This window comes from Tamandua tetradactyla, chromosome 15 (assembly GCF_023851605.1).
Source record: "Tamandua tetradactyla isolate mTamTet1 chromosome 15, mTamTet1.pri, whole genome shotgun sequence".
NCBI lineage: Eukaryota > Metazoa > Chordata > Mammalia > Pilosa > Myrmecophagidae > Tamandua > Tamandua tetradactyla.
In genome coordinates, this window is record NC_135341.1 from 71,386,402 (window position 1) to 71,400,031 (window position 13,630).

General features: G+C 38.9%; 1 protein-coding gene across 2 annotated transcripts in view; it reads right to left on the reverse strand.

Moving 5' to 3' along the window:
• PLCL2 (phospholipase C like 2) overlaps positions 1-13,630 on the reverse strand; it is a 206,989-nt gene that overhangs the window by 108,985 nt on the left and 84,374 nt on the right. The window lies entirely within an intron of this gene.

Here is a 13,630-nt window from a genome sequence, read left to right on the forward strand (position 1 = left end):
AAACTAGGTCATTGTAAGATGAGCTTGTCAGCGGTCGGTCGGCAATTCTTGCCACCTCGTTTGGTTACATCATCATTCCAGTGACACCGATGCTCTTTTGCATTATAGGCTATTTTATTCCCATAGGGTCACTTAGCTCACTTTGAGCCATGGCACAATTTACAGGCTTTTAAACTGGACTAGGTATTTGATAACTCCAAAGGAGAGTAGATTAGAGACTGGCTGGATCATGCAAGTCAAACCTCAGAAAAAAACAAAAACCTCCTTTACCAGCAACTATATTAGATACGTATACAACTGGAAGGTGATATGCACTAATGAAAATAGCTGTGTTTAGGGGTACGATCTAGAGTGATCATTTCTTTTTTCAAAACATTCTTTAATATATACTTCATATCATTTTTAATTAATACAAAAAATTTGAAGACATACAAAATATACCACTACTATGGAAAAACTCAAAGCAAGGGCCCACTAAGGGTAGATCACTAGAGCAAGTTTTACATAGAATTTAGAAATGTATTTCTGTGTGAAGATACCGTAATATTGAAATAAAATTATGTTCATGAGTTAAAATAAATTTATTTTTGTCATTACGTAAAGCAGACAATTTCATTGTTTGAAACCCCCAAGAATATGGCTTCTTTTTTTTTTTTTTTAGTAACAAAGCATGCAGTTATAAAACTGCTTCTCTCCTTAGAGTAAAGGAAAGAGAAGTAATTTTCGGCAACAGAGTAGGAGCAGTCAACAAAAGGAAGTCACTTCCCACTACACCAAGGGGCTCATAATAGCAGGGGAAAGAGAAGACAAAATTGCTTGACACTAAGCACTAGTCACTGAATTAACCCAGGCAGGTCCAGATGCCATTGTCCCAGGCGTGGCTTCTGGCACTTGCTTCTTAGTTCAAAATGACTGGACAATCTTCTGCAAAGAAAAGTGCATTTCTATCTCGGCACTGGGCCACATTTCTGGGTTTTGATAAATGCAGTAGGTTCCAACTGCTGCACTTTATATGATAAACACCATTCCCTCCACCCAAACATACATATGCACCAAAGGAGGAAAAGAAACCCAAAGTGGAGGACCTTGGAATACTGCAGCTCAGAAGCTCTTACAGAATTATAAGGAGGAAATGTAGCTCATTTAAGTTCTTTTACAAGGGTGATAAACAATAGTTTCTAAAAACTTGTCAAAGTCTGAATAAATTGGTAAAGTCTGAAAAAAGAGCACAGAGGCTGGATAGAGAGTAAAGGTACCTACGGAGAACAGGTCTTTAATTTTCCAGTTTGTAGAAAGATATATGTGGCACATTCACTTCAATTCAACAGATACTCACAGGGTGCCTCCTAGGTGCCACAAACTTTTATTTTGCACTCTAGGTTCTCTGATATGAAATGAATACATTCTCTGCTTCAGATGTTATACCTCTGTGCTCCTTCTGTAAGGGTGAAGCTGTTAACCAGAAAGCATATTTTTAGAGATGTGTATACTGCCTCCCTACAAACAACCCTAACTGGCCCACAGCAAAATATGGTTACACCATAACCTGAAAGGGGATAATTGGGGATAAAGAAAATAGAGATCTAAAAGGAGCTTTGGGACAAGATGTCATCACACACAAGAGAAGAATAAATTATTACAGTTAGATATTGAATTTGGCTCCATTTTCTAACAGAAAAGTCACAAATGACAAACACCATGTTACATATCTTTTGCTGTCCAATAAAATGAAGCAAGCAAAAGTCCTTGCTGAGAATAACTTTCTGAAACTAAATTCAAGGTACAAAGCATCACAAGGTTCTTTTATAAAGACCTCTGTGAGATGAAATGGATGGAAACCACTTTTCTACTTGGGAAAGATGAACCACAAAGAGGTGAAAATTGATCATTAAATATGTTTCAAGTACAGTCTTTGCCTATGCTGCAAACAAAAATATAAATCTTTCAGAAGATGCACCTTCAAACACATAAAGAAAGAACAATCATTTTTGAACCAAATAACTAACAGATCTCATTACTATTTTGAACTCCATAGTATGCCCTACTAATACTGAAATTACTCATTTCTCAGTGAAAATGAAGATGGATTCACAATTTTAGTCATCACACTATTGACAGCTCTTTCTTTTTCCAGTCCCTCAAATAAAAGTTTATGTTGTTTGTGATTTAAAAAAAAAATACCTAACTGAGGTAAAATTCACTTAAAATAAGAAGGAAATGAAACTGACCAGGTTGGGGAGAATGTTCTTTTTTGTTTATATTTTATTATTTAAATAAAGATTGGCTCAAACATGAATTATGACTATTGTAGTTAATAACACTTTGATAAATTTCACTTCTCTGAAGTGGTAGTTCAAATTAAACCAAATTTCAAATGGAGTTCACATATTCAAAATATCCTGAAGGGAAAGGGGAGCATATCCATAAAAACTATTGCCTAAAAGAAACAAAAGTTCATGCCCTAGACTTAACTGTGGCTTTGAATCACAAAATAAAGGTAGTCTGCGCCTCTTATAATGCATATGTCATGTCATCAGGTGACTGGGAAATAGTAGTCAAATTTCGAAGATTCTCATTTGGACTTCTAATGGTCTGGAGGCATACTATCCAAAATTAAAGGAAGCAGAAAGAGCAAGACAAACTGTTCATACCATGAAAGAATAATCAATCCAAAAATAAGATCTCTTCATTCCTTAGAATTATCCTTTCGTGAAAATCATTCTCACTTTGGGTAAGTTATCTCTGCATCAGCCACAAGTTCTCAAAGAACAGCAAGGGCTGACCAGGAGAACACGACCAGCCTGTCTTCCTATGCTTTGGCAAAGGGCAAAATCCGCTCTCCTCTCAGCCAACAGAGCTTTCTAATATAAAAAGAGTCATTTTCAGTAAGTTTCCAACGTTTAAAATTGTTGCTAGGATTCTGAGCTGCTCGCACCGACACAATGTTCTCTGGCAGCTGCACATGCCAGTGTCTTTATGGCAGAAAAACTAACGAGCTTGTAAGAATGTCCTTGTGTTGTTACAGCCACAAGAACACAGAGGCCCCAGTACCTCTCCATAGTTAGAACATTTTTACTCCCTTTTAGTCATGGTATCTAGTCTGGCGTCAACTGGAATTTCCAGAGGGTGGCACAAACTCGTTTAACTGAAAAAGAAATGAAGGCAGACTCCGATCCACCCTCTTTTTTCTACCTCCTATCATGCCTTCCCCCTTTCACCATCATTGTCCACTCTAGGCATTCAAGTGTTCTAGTTTGCTAGCTGCCGGAATGCAATGTACCAGAAACGAATGGCTTTTAAAAAGTGGAATTTAATAAGTTGCAAGTTTACAGTTCTAAGGCCGAGAAAATGTCCCAATTACAAGTCTATAGAAATGTCCAATCTAAGGTATCCAGGTAAAGATACCTTGGTTCAAGAAGGCCGATGAAGTTCATGGTTTCTCTCTCATCTGGAAAGGCACATGGTGAACATGATCAGGTTTCCTCTCTCATCTGGAAGGGCTCATGGAGAACACAGCATCATCTGCTAGCTTCTTCTCCTGGCTTCCTGTTTCATGAAGCTCCCTGGAATGCATTTTCCTTCTTCATCTCCAAAGGTTGCTGGCTGATGGACTCTGCTTCTCGTGACTATGTCGTTCTGCTCTGCTCTCTCTGAATAGCTAATTCCCCAAAATGTTTCCTCTTTTATAGGACTTCAGAAACTACTCAAGACTCACCTGAATGGGTGGAGACACGTCATCACCTAATCCAGTTTAACAAGCACTCTTGATTAAATCACATATCCAGGGAGATGATCTGATAACAGTTTCAAACATACAGTATTGAATAGGGATTCTTCTACCTTTATGAAATGGGATTTTGATTAAAACATGGCTTTTCTAGCAAACATACATCCTTTCAAACCAGCACACTAAGTTACACCATCTCAGCCTTTATTCTCTAACTTTCCTTCTCTGTTCAAATATGCCCCCCATCCTTTCTCTCAACCATACTCATATTAAGCTTCAATCAGTGTACTTACTGCGCTACAATCAGGTAGCACTGTGCTATCCATTTCTGAATTTTTACAGTCAGTCCTGTTGTACAGTCTGTATTCCTTCAATACTAAATGTCCAAACTCTACCTATTTATATCTTCTGATAACCTCTGTTCTTTATGTAAATCTTAAAGTTCACTCATGAATGTTAGTTCGTATTAGTGAGACCACACAGTATTTGTCCTTTTATTTCTTGCTAATTTCACTCAGCATAATGTCCTCAAGGTCCATTCATGCTATTACATGCTTCACGACTTTATTCTGTCTTACAACTGTGTAATATTCCATCATATGTATGTACCACAGCTGGTTTGGCCACTTGTCCATTGATGGACACTTGGGTTATTTCCATCTCCTAGCAATCATGAACAATGCTGCTATAAACATCGATGTGCAAATGTCCATTTGTGACCCTGCCTTCAGTTTCTCTGAATATATAACTAGTAATGGGATTGCTGGATCATATGACAATTCTATACTTAGCTTCCTGAGGAACTGCCAAAATGCCTTCCAGAGAAGTTATACCATTTTACATTCCCAGCAACAGTGCATAAGTATGCCTCTTCTCCATATCCTCTCTAGCACTCATTGTTTCGTTTTTTTGATAATGACCATTCTAGTGGGTGTCAGATGATATCTCATTGTTTTTGATTTGCATTCCCTAAAAGCCAGTGAAGTTGAGCATTTTTTCATGTGCCTTTTAACCATTTGCATGTCCTCTTCTGAGAAGTATCTGTTCATGTCTCTGGCCCTTTTTTAGGGGAGCATAGTCCAGGAATTGAACCCAGGTCTCCTGCATGGAAGGCAAGCATTCTAACACTGCATCACCTGTGCACCCATGGCCCATTTTTTAATTGGGTTGTTTGCCTTTTTGCTATTGAGTTGAAGAATCTCTTTAGATAAAAGAGATTCTAAACTAAAAAAGGTTATTCTGGATATTAAATAAACCCTCATCTGACATGTGGTTTCCAAATATTGTCTCTCATTGTGTAAGCAGCCTTTTTACTTTCCTGACAAAGTTTTTTGATGAAAAAGTGTTTAATTTTGAGGAGATCCCATCTAACTATTTCTTTTTTCACTGCTCATCCTTTGGGTGTAAGGTCTAGGAAATCAACTCCTATTAAAAGATTTATAAGATATTTCCCTACATTTTCCTCTAAAAGCTCTATGGTCTTAGAGCTAATGTTTATGTCTTTGATTCATTTTGAGTTAATCTTTGCATAGGGTATGAGATAGGACTCCTTGTTCATTCTTATGCATATAGGTATCTAGTTCTCCAAACATCATTTATTAAAGAGGCTGCGCTGACCCACGTGGGTTGGCTTGACTGCTTTATCAAAGATTGATTTTCCATAGATGAGAGGGTCTATTCCTGAACATCGCATTCGATTCCACTGGTAAGTATATCTATCTTTATGCCAGTACCATGCTGTTTTGATGAGTGTAGTTTCCTAATATACTTCAAATTCAGGTAGCGTGAGACCTCCCACTTCATTTTTCTTTCTCAAGATATTTTTAGCTATTGTGGGCACCCTGCCCTTCCAAACAAATCTGGTTATTGGCTTTTCTATTTCTGCAAAGTAAGTTGTTGGGATTTTAACTGGTATTGCATTGAACCTATAAATCAATTTGGGTAGATTTGGCATCCTAATTACATTTAGTCTTCCAAGCCAAGAACACAGTATACCCTTCCAATTATTTAAGTCTTCCATGATTTCTTTTAGCAACTGCTTGTACTTTTCTGTGTATAGGTCTTTAGTATCTGTGGTAGTTAGATTCAGTTGTCAACTTGGCCAGGTGAGCATACCTAGTTTTGTTGTTGCGGACATGAGACAATGGTACGTGAACCTCATTTGTTGCTGATTTACATCTGCAGTCAGCTAGGAGGTGTGTCTGCTGCAATGAGTGACATTTGACTTAATTGGCTGGTGCTTAAATGAGAGAGCGCAAATTAGCACAGCCTAAGCAGCTCAGCATTCCTCACCTCAGCACTTGGAGCTCAGTCCAGGCCTTTGCAGATGCAGAAAGAAGTTACCCCGGGGAAGTTGTTGGAACCCAGGGGCCTGGAGCGAAGGCCAGCAGAGACCATCCTGGGCCTTTCCACATAAAAAAGAACCTCAGTGGAAAGTTAGCTGTCTTTCCTCTGAAGAATCAACAAAATAAATCCTCTTTTATTAAAAGCCAATCTGTCTCTGGTGTGTTGCATTCCAGCAGCTAGAAAACTAGAAGAGTATCCTTAAACTTAGTCCCAAATATTTCATTCTTTTGCTCGCTATTGTAAATGTAATTTTTTTCTTGATTTCCTCCTCAGAATGCTTATCACAAGTATATAGAAACATTACTAATTTTTGGACTGCTGATCTTGTATTCTGTCATTTTGCTGTACTCATTTATTAGCTATAGTAGTTTTGCTGTAGAATTTTTGGGATTTTTGATATATGGTATCACATAATCTGCAGTGAGAGTTTTACTTTTTCCTTTCCAGTTTTATTTCTTTTTCTTGTTTAACTGCTCTGGCTAGAACTTTCAGCACAATATTTAATAACAGTGGTGACAGTGGGCATCCTTGTCTTGTTCCTGATCTTAGAGGGAAAGCTTTCTGTCTTTCCCCACTGAGGATGAAGGTAGCTGTGGGTTTTTCATATATTCCCTTTCATCATATTGAAGAAGTTCCCTTCTATTCCTAGCCTTCGAAGTGTTTTCACCAAGAAAGGATGTTGAATTTTGTCACGTGCCTTTTCTGCATCAATCAAGATGATCATGTGGTTCTTCCACTTTGACTTATTGATATGGTGTACTATATTAATTGATTTTCTTGTGTTGAACCAGGCTTGCATACCTGGAATAAATCCCACCTGGTCATGGTGTATAATTCTTTTAATGTGCAGCTGGATTCAATTTGCAAGTATTTTGTTGAGGATTTTTGCATCTACATTCATTAAAGAGGTTGGTCTGTGTGTTGTTTTGAAAGGATGTATGAACCCTAGAAAAGCCATGCTTTAATCCTAATTCCATTTTTTAAAGGCAGCCATTTCTTCTAATCCCTATTCAATACTGTATGTATGAAACTGTAATCAGATCATCTCCCTGGAGATGTGATTTAATCAAGAGTGGTTGTTAAACTGGATTAGGTAGAGGTGTGTCTTCACCTATTTGGGTGGGCTTTGATTAGTCTCTGAAGTCCTATAAAAGAGGAAACATCATCTCCAAAACATTGGAGAATGAGCAATTCAGAGAGAGCAGAGAAGAACGACATAGCCACGAGAAGCAGAGTCCACCAGCCAGCAACCTTTGGAGATGAAGAAGGAAAATCCCTCCTGGAGAGCTTCATGAAACAGGAAGCCAGGAGAAGCTAGCAGATGATGCTGTATTCTCCATGTGCCCTTCCAGATGAGAGAGGAACCCTGATCATGTTCACCATGTACCTTTCCACATGAGAGAGGAACTCTGACTGTATCCACCATGTGCCCTTTCACTTGGAGAAAGAAATCCTGAACTTCATTGGCCTTCTTGAACCAAGGTATCTTTCTCTGGATGCCTTAGATTGGACATTTCTATAGACTTGTTTTAATTGGGACATTTTCTCAGCCTTAGAACTGTAAACTAGCAACTTACTAAATTCCCCTTTTTAAAAGCCATTCTGTTTCCGGTATATTGCATTCCGGCAGCTAGCAAACTAGAACAGTCTGTAATTTTCTTTACTTGCAGTATCTCTGAATGCTTGGTAGAATTCACATGGAAGCCTGGACTTTTCTTTTTGGGGAGCTTCTTGATGACTGTGTCAACGCCTTTACTTGTGATTGGTTTGTTGAGGTCGTTTATTTCTTCTCAAGTCTATGTTGGTTGTTTATGCCTTTCTAGGAAGTTGTCCATTTCGTTTACATCATCTAGTTTATTAGGATATAGTTGCTCATAGTATCCTCACATTCTCCTTTATTTCTTCAGGGTCAGTGGTTACATTTCCTCTTCCATTTCCGATTTCATTTATTTGCATCCTCTCTCGTTCTCTCTTTTTTTCTTTTTTTTGTCAGCCTAGCTAAGAGTCCATCAATTTTATTGATTTTCATAAAGAACTAAATTCTGGTTTTGTTGATTTTCTCTGTTGTTTTCATATTCTGAATTCCATTTATTTCTTATCTAATCTTTGTTATTTCTTTCCTTTTGTTTGCCGGGGGGTAATTTGTTATTTTTCCTCTAGTTCTTCCAACTAAACAGTTAATTCCTCGACTTTTCTTCTTTCTTCTTTTTTATTTTAGGCATATAGGGCAATAAATTACCCTCTCAGTACCACCTTGCTGCATCCCATAAATTTTGGTATGTTGTGTTTTCATTTTCATTTGCCTTAAGATATTTACTGATTTCTCTTGTACTTTCTTCCTTGACCTTACTGGTTTAAGAGCCTGTTGTTGAGTCTCCACAATTTGTGAATTTTCTAGCCCTCTGCCTGTTATTGAATTCCAACTTCATTCCATTATGATTCAAGAAAGTGTTTTGTATAATTTCAATATTTTTTAATTTATTGAGAATTGCTCTGTGACCCAGCATATGGTCTACTTTTGACAATAATCCATGAGCACTTAGAAAAATGTGTATCCTGCTGTTGTGGAGTATAATGTTTTGTAAATGTCTCTTAAGTCTAGTTCATTTATCATATTATTCAAAATTTCTGTTTCCTTGTTGATCCTCTGTCTAGATGTTCTAGTTATTAATGAGAACTGAGACTGAAGTCTCCAACTATTGTGGTAAAAGTGTCTACTTCTCCCTTCAGTGTTGTCAGTGTTTGCCTCAGGTATTTTGGAGCACTCTGGCTCAGTGCATAAATATTTATGATTGTTATGCCTTCTTGAATTGTTCCTTTTATTAATACATAGTGTCCTTCTTTGTCTCTTTTTTTTTAATATTTGAGATCTAAATTATCAGATAGTATAACCATCCCTGATCTTTTATGGTTGTTGTTTGTAATAAATATCTTTATCCAACCTTTCACTTTGGGTCTAAAGTGAGTCTCCTGTAGACAGCATATAGATGGGTCCTGCTTTTAATACATTCTGCCAGTCTGTGTCTTTTGATTGAGGGGTTTAATCCATTAACATTTAATGTTATTACTTTAAAGCTTGTACTTTCTTCTACCATTTTATCTTTTGGGTTTTATATGTCATAACTTTTTTTCTCTCTCTCTTTTCACCTTTACTGATAGTCTTCATTTCTACACTCTTCTCCACACTTTTCTGACCTGTCTTTTCCTATCTGCCTGTAGTGCTCTCTTTCTGGCAGATGGTCTCTTAGTCAGAAATTCTCTCAGTGTCTGTTTGTCTGAAAATATTTTAATCTCCTTCTCAGTTTCGAAGGACAAAACTTTGCTGGGGATAGAATTTTTGGTTGGATGTTTTTCTCTTTCAGAACCTTAAATATATCATACCACTGCCTTCTTCCCTCCATGGTTTCTGCTGAGACATTCACACATAGTCTTATCAATCTTCTCGTGTATATGATAGATTGCTTTTCTCTTGCTGCTTTCAAAATTCTGTCTTTGACATTTGTCAATCTGATTAGCAAGTATTTTGGTGTAAGTCTATTTGGATCTATTCTCTTTGGGTATGCTGCACTTCTTGGATGTGTACTTTTATGTCATTCATAAGAGATAGGAAATTTTCAGTGATTATTTCCTCCATTAGTCTTTCTGCTCCTTTTCTCTTCTCTTCTTCCTCTCAGAAACCTAGAACACGTATATTTGAGTGCTTCATGGTGTCATTCAATTCCATGAGACCCTGCTCACATTTTTTCATTCTTTTCCCTATGTTTTCTTTTGTGGGTCAGATTTCAGATGTCCAGTCCTCTACTTCACTAGTCCTTTCTTCTGCATCTTCAAATATATTGTTGTAGGTTTCCATTTTTTTTTTCATCTCTTCTTGTGCCTTTCACTCCCATAAGTTCTGTGATTTGTTTTTTCAAACTTCTGAGCTCTTTCTTATGTTTACTCAACGTCTTCTTTATATCCTCCCTCAACTCTCTGATTTTATTTTTGATGAGATTTTGCATGTATGTTCAAACATCCTAATTAAGTTGTTTCAACTCCTGTATCTCATTTGAATGATGCATTGGTTTGTTTCTTTGACTGGGTCATATCTTAGCTTTTGCTAGTATGATTCGTTATTTTCTGCTGGTGTCTGGGCATTTAATTCCTTTAATTAGTTTATTCTTTTTTTTTTTTTTTTTTTTTTTTGCATGAGCAGGCACCAGGAATTGAAACTGGGTCTCTGGCACAGCAGGTGAGAACTCTGCCTGTTGAGTCACCTTGGCCCACCCAATTAGTTTATTCTTGAGCTTGTTTGCACTCTTTCACCTAGGGTTTTCTTGCTGGATAGCTTTGTTCTCCATCTGTTCTTTAACATTCAGTTCAACTTATTCAAACCTCTAAAATGCATTATGTTTAACTGATCAGAATTTTTCAGTTCTTATTTTTCTGTTTCTTGCCCTGACTATATGGTGCCTTTTTTTGAGGCAGAATTATCAACCCCAGTCAGATTTTCTCAGACCATACAGGTCCACATCTGAGGAGGAGAGAGTAGTTAGCATCAGTCTTGTCTGAGACTGAGACCCAGCAAGTTGCCTCTAGACTCTGTGCTTATCTTATCCTGCCCAGCGTGTGGCACTTGTCTGCCTGCAGCTTCCAACCAGTTTAAAGTAACACTGTGCCTTTAATTTCAGCAGACTCTTCCTGCCAGAGGTGTGGTTGAGAAAGAGGCTGCAGTAGTAGGTGGACTTTGATCGCTTCTGTCTTCCAGCCTCTGGGGCCTGAATTCCCTGAAGGAAGGCCTGTACTTGAGCTGCACCCCATCCCCCTTTGTTTGGGGAAGATATGCCCTTTCATCTGACTAGTTACTCTGTCTCAGACATGCCATAGTTCTGCCCTTGCCTGAGGCAGTGGTGAGCCTGAGAGTGCTTGCAGAAAAAAAAAGTATAAAGCCTTCCTTTTCAGAGCCAGACCCCCACTCCCCAGATTTTCCAAACAAGAGCTCGAGTATCTGGTGTGTGGCTCTATGTATCCCCAGGCTCTACGTGTCTCCTTTTCTTTGAGTCCAGCCCTTTTCCAGGATTTTGTACTATCCAACTCAAAAAGCCTCTGGATTTTTTTTTCTGTCAGTCCCACCCTCTCTCTGCCAGGGCAAAAAGGCCTGGTTTCTTTAGTGCTTATACCAGGTTTATCTGTGCTGGGAACATGTTTTTAGTAGTCAGAATTTTAAAACGAATTCTGCAATTGAAGCTTGGTTGAGCTAAACCCTTGCTACTAGTAAAGTCTGTTTCCTTTTCCCTTGGGGAACCAGTCTGCTGTGCTTGTGGGGGAGGGGCACCAGCCTCTGCAGCTTGGGAGACTTACATTTCTGTGTGGAATCTCAGCCCTTCCAGCTGTTCCAGACCAGTATACCCTGTGTGTCCAGTCACTGATGCCCCCCAGCAGTTTTTCCATATGGTTCCTGACTATTTACTAGCTGCTCTAGAGGACAAACTAAATTCCATACCTCACTATGCCACCCTACATTCTCTTTTTTTTTGTCTGCTGTATGGTGGGGTCACATTTCATTCTTTTTCCATCTGAGTATCCCATTATTGCAGCACCATTTGTTGAATTTTTGTTTGTTTGTTTTTTGGGGAAGTGTGTGGGCCTGGAATCGAACCCAAGTCTCCCACACGGCAGGTGAGAATTCCGCCACTGAACTACTTTTACACCCCACCACCCACTTTTTAAATGAAATATAAAATAATGTGAAAACTTTAATATCAATTTCTTTTTAATTTTAATAAAATATGGTGATGGATTTGGCCTCAATTCTTACATTCTGAGAAAACTGTAAGAAAGGTATGAGGTAGTCCCTTAATTGGTAATCAGCTCAAAATATTAATGTCTGAATAGGTTCCAAACATATTATCAAACATAGCACAAGGACTGCTGAAGGCTCCAGTGAGATTTATTTCATTCATACTTACAAAGTTCAATGTACTTAGCAGGGAAACAGTCTGGACTGAGACACAGTCCCTGTTCTGTGGAAGTTTTCAATTTAGAGGCTATATGCAGTATGTAAGTGGTATCATAAAGACATTTATGAAAGGGCTGCAATGTTCTGAATATAGAGAGACTGCTGCCAGGCTGGGGTCCTGAGGGGCCAACTTAGCTCATCCACCTGGACTTGTGTATCTGAGAGGGTAAAAATGGAAGGAACTGTCAAAAAATGGCATTTTAGATGAAAGGAACATCATAAGGGTGGAAATACACCACTGGTGACTGTGGAAGGTCAGTAGGTGTGACTGAGTACAGGCTGTGGGAGGGAGGCAGTGAGAGCCAAGGCTAAAAAGGGGAGCTGAGGCAAATCACAGGAATCATGAAGACCAATCATGGAGTAAGTACTTATGGGACAATATTCTATGATATGCTAGTTTGAAATCATTCCCCTCTAATTAGGGGAAGAAGGAATACAAATCATAATGAAAAGCAATATCAAATAATTCACTCAATAAATACATATGCAATGGCAATTCCCATTCCTAACATGGCGTCTTGAACTTGCAACACTTCAATATTTTTTGAATGAATAATATCAATTTTGGGCAAGACATTAACTTAGGGTTACGGAGAACAAACCTGGAATCTACTATTAAGGTGCTTCCATCTGTACACTGGCGACCAACCAAGGGCCAGCAGATTAGGCAAACTTTTTAGAAGGGAGTGATCTATGCAAAAAGATGATCATTAAAGTAATAACTAACTAGTGTTTTCAGGAAGTTTGACAAGCCAGGCACCCAAATGCTGCCCTAGGATGGGTATGGGAGACCCAAGATTCAACTAGTAGCTACAGAGAATAAATAAGCCTGCAAATGAAGACAACACTCTCTTTTCCCCCACCTCCCCACACTCTCTGGAGGGAAAGATGCTTACCCGATGACCTTCCCTTCCTTTCTTTAAGAAAATACACTGTCCGTGAGCACTGTGATCTGGGCTGTGGTTTTTCCTATAACCATCTCCCTTTTACTCGATAACTATTGAAATGCCTGTTTTGTTCCCCTGCTCACTGCTTTCTCGAAGGGAATCCCCTGAATGGGCAAGGCTCAACTCTTCTCTCCCTCTCTCACCAGTTCATTCTAAAACGGGATTCAAAGTACTGTCAGTACTGAATGTGCCAGTCAACCTAATGCATCCTGCCACCAGCAGCTCAACACCTAGGCTGGGAGCCAAGGAAAGAAAGGCCTCCTGAGAGACTGGCAACAGCTACCCCAATGGTAGATGGAGTTTGGAAGAGGTCTGCTGCCCCCAAACTAGTGCACTGGGAGGAAGTTTTCCCCCCAGGTGCTAAGAAGAGCACAGTTCAGCAGCTTCCTTTTCCTGAGTCAGTCATTCTGGACTTCCCTGCCCAATCAGCCTCTGACTGCTCAGCCAAGGGCACATCTTCCCACCCCACCCCTACTCCCAGCCACCTGATGCAACTCCAGTATGCTCCTTTCTCTGAGCAGCACACTTAGCCTAGAAACCCCATTGAATTGGGCCTCTCAGTCCCTGCTGTGAGTTTAAATCATGAGAAAAGCTACACCCCCTGTAATTTGG